A 6496-nucleotide genomic window follows, 5' to 3' on the forward strand; every position below is an offset into this window, starting at 1 on the left:
TTTGCAAATTGATTTTTTTTGTTTTTGTTTTGTTTTGGTCTTTGTTTTTTTCTTTTTTGGCAGAACCGGGGATTGAACTCAGGCCCTTGTGCTTGCCAGGGAAGCACTTATTCCACTGAGCCATCTCCCCAGCCCCTTTGTTTTTTTCTATTGTGAAGAAACTATCATATGGTGAATTTATTTGTACTCTAAAATGATTAAATAACATGCACCTTCCCACTGAGTGGCTTTATGGGTCATGACCAGCTTAGAACTTGGACAGGAAATCCTTTGGCCTTGGTGCCTCTGTTTCATGGAAGACCCTCATAACATGTGTCTGCTGCTTCCACACTAATTATTTTCCATCTTTCCCTTAATCACCAGAAAATCAACCACCCTGGGGTCTGTGATGTGGGTGTTCTTCATAAACATTTCTCGGACTTTATCTCAACCCTTTTTTACAGGGATGTCTAGTTGGAATAGGGCCACAGTGTCTGGCACCTCCCGATACAAGGGGTGGTAGAGATTGCGCACCCTCGGCTTGGCCTCATTCATGTCCTGGCTGAAAATGGGCTTCATAGAAGTGCTAGCTGCAGGAGCAGCCTGGCATACGTTGTTTGCCACCATCTTGGTAGCGAACCCACCTCCCTGTTTTGGTCTTTTGAGACAGGATTTCACCATGTAGTTCAGGGTGGCCTTGAATTCATTCTGGAGTCCAGGTTGGTCTCAGCCTTCCAAATGCTGGGATTACAGCTATGTGCAACCACACCCAGCTTGCCAATTGATTTTTTTTTTTTTTGTATTTTAGGACAGGGTCTACAGGGTGTTTGGGGTCTCACTATGTAGGAGTCCCTTCCTGGTTTTCATCTCAGTCCAAGAAGTTAATATTTGTAATCCCAAAGATATGTTGTTGGAATCCCACCAAGTTAATTCCAATCTACCACTCCCAGTGCAACCCATAGGAAAAGTAAAGACACTAAAACATATTTATAATTATTGGGGAGCCAAGGGGCCCTAAGTCCAGCCATGAAGTTGGCTTTCTGGAACAAAGAGGCTGACCCAGGGCCTCACCCAATTTTATTCAGTGGAGGAGTGGCTTTGATGTAGTCTTTCAAGCCTCAGGAAGTCATAGCCTCTGTCTTGAGGCTCAATCCCAACTAGCAGCCCAGAGCATTGGCTCTTTGTCCTGTCTCAACCCAGCTCACATTAAGGAGCAGCAGGTGTAGGTTACCAGGGAAACATGCATGCCACCTTAAAAGACTATCACCAGCACCTCAGCTAGACCAATATACATTGCTTAAGGACAATTGAAAGGATAAACAGAAGTCCTAGCCAGCTCTGTACATTTCAATACAAGGAAATAGGGTTAGGTTCAGTCAAAATGGAGACAGCCACTCTTATTTCAAAGAAAGCTGCTCAGGTGGTCCTCTACAGTTTCCCCTTCTTTGTTTTGAAGTAGTTGGAGCAGTATCTGGCCACATAGCCCGTAGCTATTGTTGGTCTGTGACACCCTTTAATGAGAAGAATTACAAACAAGGGAGTGAGTACACCAATTCCAATATAAAACCAAAAGTGGACCTTGAGATATGCAAATGGATTCAACTGTTCTATAGTATCAGCAAACTTATCCCAGTCTTTAATCTGGGAATCAAAAGTGGCTGTCTTCTGTGACATTAACTTTTCTCTGAAGAGCATCTATATTTGAAGTAATATTTTGATGGATAGCCCCTTGCATATGTTTCTTGATTAGTCCCCAAAGATGAAGACTTCTGTTATATGGTAATGGAGTGATACAAAAGAATGTACCAAGATGTCATATTATAGTGACATTGTAAACTTTCAATTTGGTCTCCCATCCAAAGGATGGAGGTTTCTAAAATGCTCACTTGAGTCTGCAATTTAACATCAATTTCTCTTTGAATTTTCTAGCTGTCATCTGCAGTTCTTGTTCAATTATCTACAAAGTGAGCAGTTTGTATCGAATGAACTAATGTCACAGAGCCAATAGCTGTGCGGGCTATCAACAGCACTAAGGGAGTTGTCCCCCCTATAATTAATCCCAGCATCTTCTTGGTCTGTTTGCTAAATCTTTTAATTAAGGTCTCTACCAAGAGGGAAGTAGGTGAATGACACTGAGGCTCAGTTAGATTGACAGGTAGCCAAACTCCAGGCATTCTGCTCATGATTACTTCTGTGGAGGACCACCTGAGCAGCTCTCCCTGAAAGAAGAGCAACTGTCTCCATTTTGACTGAGCTTGACTCTATTTCCTCATATTGTTATGTACAGAGCTGGCTAGGACTTCTGTTTATCCTTTCAATTGGCCTTAAGCAACGTATATTGGTCTAGTTGAGGTGCTGGTGATAGTCTTTTAAGGTGGCATGCATGTTTCCCTGGTAACCTACACCTGCTGCTCCTTAATGTGAGCTGGGTTGAGACAGGACGAAGAGCCAATGCTCTGGGCTGCCAGCTGGGATTGAGCCTCAAGACAGAGGCTATGACTTCCTGAGGCTTGAAAGACTACATCAAAGCTGAAGCACCAGACCACTCAAAACATTAGATACTATCTCAATAGCATAAAGCAGATTACTTTCTCTGCATGTCCTCTCTGCATATGGCAGAGGTAAATGTAGGCCACCCACCTAGCTCAGCTCACAGTAGTCACTTACTTCCCACAATTCTCAATCTTCCTCAAGCCACTCCTCCACTGAATAAAACCGGGTGAGGCCCTTTGTTCCAGAACGCCATCTTCATGGTTGGACTTAGGGCCCCTTGGTTCTCCAATAATGATAAACATGTTTTAGTGTCTTTACTTTTCCCATGGGTTGCACTGGGAGTGGTAGACTGGAATTAACTTGGTGGGATTCCAGCAATGTATCTTTGGGATACAAATATTAACTTCTTGGACTGAGAATAAAACTAGAAAGGGACTCCTACATCATTACTAGATTGGACTGTAGTGATCCTCCTGTTGACAGCCTCCCAAGTGCTGGGATTACAGGTGCGTGCCACCATGCACAGACTCAATTTCTGTCTCATTGTGCCCCAGTGGTGGGGCCAGCATGACAGGCTAGGGGATTGAACTCCCAGCTCCTGACCAACTGATTCTTAAAGGGGGAAAGAATGTACCAAGATGCATAGGTGATCCAGGGCATGGCACATTCCAGGAACAGAAAAACATTCATTACAACCAAGCATAGTGAGCAAATGTGAAATGAGAAGAAAAGAGGGAAGTGTACCAAATTGGAAGGATACTAACTAAAACTGTTGAGGTTTTAAAAAGATCCAATTAATCATGAGTTAGTCCATTTCCATGGCCATCACAAAATATCTGGAGCTTAAAAACTTTGGAAGGAAAGTTGTTTATTTAGCTCACAGTTATAGACACTGAAAATCTAAAATCAGGAAGCCTCATCAATCTGACCTCTGGTAAGGGTCCCATAGCAATAAGATGTCATGGGAGATACACCATGGCAAGAGCTTGTGTGGGAGGGAAAAATTATGTGTGAGATGAGATTTTGCAGGAGAGGCAGGGGTCAGTCTTGCTGTTTTATAACAACTCTTTCAGGAGAACTAACTCAGGGCCCTACAAATGCTACCTCAACCCCTTCCACAGGTGCCACTCATAGTGATCTAACAATATAGAACTGAGCACCACTTGCTAACATCCCCAAGAGGACAAAGCTTCCAATACATGGACACTTGGGTGTCACACTCCAGTTATAGCACAAGGCGTGCCTTCCTTTTACATTCTTTACCAACTAGGAAATGAAAGCCAAAGTTAGCTTTAGACCAGAACATCAGCTTTATTACTAGTAAAGCTGAACTGGAGGACATGGCTGTATTTAAATTCAAGGTGATCTTCTCCTCTTTGCATTTATCCACCCTCCTGACTACAGGAAGAGAGTCTGTACAGATCGCTCCAAGTGGGGGCTCACCACTTGAAAGAGTATGGATGAGCAAAGGTGGGCAGTCTGATAAAAAAATCCATAGAGTAAAAATCCTCTGGACAGTAGCATCAGAAAGTTAGGTCACTCCTACACCCAACAAGAAGCAAAGAGAAGCTAGAGAGGAAGGCAAGATGTGTTTCTGCATGAATTTCTCCCTTGGAAGTGCAATAAAATGGCCCTTGTTATCTCATGGAAAACCCAAGGACCAGTATAATCAGGAGCATCCCACTTATATCTAGTTCAGATGATGAAAGACATTGTGGCCACTTGGAAACTTAGGTGCTCATCCTGAGTGACATGATCAGATTTGAGTTCCTAAAACATCATTCTAACTGTGGTGTAGAGAGTGCATAAGCGAGGCAGAAAAAGAAACACAGACACCCTGAACATCTTTCCTTAGCTAATGCAGGTAGGAAGTGACAGACTTCCTACCTGAGCTCTAGAGCTCACTTTTAACTATTTACCCTGTTACTTTCCCTCTGTTAACATCTGGAGCTTCCCTCCAGTCTATCCAAGTTACCTCTCTGATGAGAATCCAATTCAACATGCACTATAGGTAGTTAGTAGCTGTGATGGAGACAAAGCTTCCATCAACAGAGTTCTACCAAAGCCAACAGGGCAAAAGTACTGGTTTCCTTCAACTCTGCTGGCAGGACACACACTTGTGACCATGGCTGGTCCTAGTAGATGCCTGTGTGGATGACTGAATGGAATGGGGAAAAGTGAGAGAAAGTTCAGAATTCATGTTGGTGATGACAGGGTTTGGGATCCAGGGCCCACCAGTACAAGCACATGCTGGGGATGTCTCCCAAGGCCATGTCTCCCAAGGCCAGATCAGCAGTATCCTTGCAGATCCTCTCCGTGTGACCTTGGTTGCACCTTTGACCTCCCCACTGCTCTTGACTCTCAGCATTTACTCAGCCTGGTTCTCCAGAATGTGTAAAGCACATTCAGAGTCACGTTCAGTGTTAATTTCATTTTATTTCTCTCCCACCCTTTGTCTTCTCTCGCATTGCCTCCAGGGAATGATCCATCAGATCCTTTTTGAGCTACCCCCCTCCAAGTTTGCACCAGGATCACCTCTATTCCTGATCCTTTCTCAAAGTCCCACATGCACCTCTTCTTTACTTCTCTTCAACAGACACATTTAAATGTTGTAGCAACTTTAGGCCAATTTAATTTCTTTTTTTTTTTTTTTTTTTTTGTGGAACTGGGGATTGAACTCAGGCCCTTGTGCTTGCCAGGGAAGTACTTATTCTGCTAAGCCATCTGCCCGGCCCCTTTAGGCCAATATCTAAAAGATGAAGTACAACATTTTTAGACTTTGATGAAAGTTATCATTTAAAGTTTGTAAGAATATAAATGACAGTACTAGTGGTATAGGGGATAAAAAGGAAACTCCCAACCTGAAAGATACCTGGGACGAGTTCATGTTCTTTAAAACTGAAGAATGAATTTTAGGAACAAATGGAGATTATGAGCAGAATATATTTATTGGGGTAAAGAAAGCTCCTGTCCAAGACAGGGACAGGAGGGGGCCCCTGAGAGAATGGTCCCCAGGAAGCTGTCTCTTTCAGGGATTTTTATAGTGTAAAACCATGTGGGTCTAAGGTGGAGAACATGAGAACTTCCTTAGGTGGGCATGAGGTGAGACAAAACTATGGTCAACCAATGAGATTACAAGCACCATTGCTCAGATAAAATTGATTAAGTCTAGGACCAAATAGAGAAGTGAGTCACATAGCTAGCAGGCACGAATATAGAACAGGACTTTGTCCAGTAGCCAGCTGGTAGCAGTTGGATTAGTGACTTCCTGGCTTCCTCAAGGTGATGATCAATCCCGGATGCTTATCTTTAGGGAGGTCAGCATTTGTTCAATCTTTGGTCTTTAAGTCTGGCCCACAGTGTGGAGCATCTGTCCCTGTTACACATGTAAGATATTTGTCTTCTGTGTTATCTCCTTGGAGGGCCTAGCCCTGTCTGACTGCCTATAATATTTCTATCTAACTCTGCTGCCTATAACACTAGAAATTATAGCAGTGACTGAAATAGATTGCTCAACATTTCATTATTTACCAAGCATTGTGTAAGCAATTTCTTCTATCTATATATTCATCTAGTTAACAAGTATTTCTTGAACATCTACTGTGTTCCAGGCACTACTCTAAGCACCAAAAATACACTGGTGTAAAGCACAGGGAATATCCTTGTCCCTATGGGCAATTACATTTTAGTGAAGGGAGAGAGAAATCATAAAAATCAAGAAAGTTAATTTCAGGCAGTATAAATAATTCTGTAGTAAAGAATGATAAGAATGCTGACTTTAGTATTCACAACAATCCTGTGAAACACAGAAACTATCTTTTTTTTTTTCCCTTTTTGAGACAGGATTTCACTATGCAGTTCACATTGGCCTTGCACTCACTTTGTAGCCAGATGGACCTCGAATTCATAGTGATCCTCATGCCTCAGCCTCCTGAGTGCTGGCATAACAGGCATGCAGGGCCACACCTGCCAAACAGAAACTGTGAGTCATGTTTTGTGATGGGGGAGACCAATGCCCACACAG

At 42.9% G+C, this 6496-nt stretch overlaps 1 pseudogene; it reads right to left on the minus strand.

Moving 5' to 3' along the window:
• Positions 1-229: 229 nt before the first annotated feature.
• On the minus strand, positions 230-606 carry LOC101570940 (annotated as a pseudogene).
• Between the last annotated feature and the right edge of the window lie 5890 nt (positions 607-6496).

This window comes from Octodon degus, unplaced genomic scaffold (genome assembly GCF_000260255.1).
Source record: "Octodon degus isolate 3935 unplaced genomic scaffold, OctDeg1.0 scaffold00287, whole genome shotgun sequence".
Classification (NCBI taxonomy): domain Eukaryota; kingdom Metazoa; phylum Chordata; class Mammalia; order Rodentia; family Octodontidae; genus Octodon; species Octodon degus.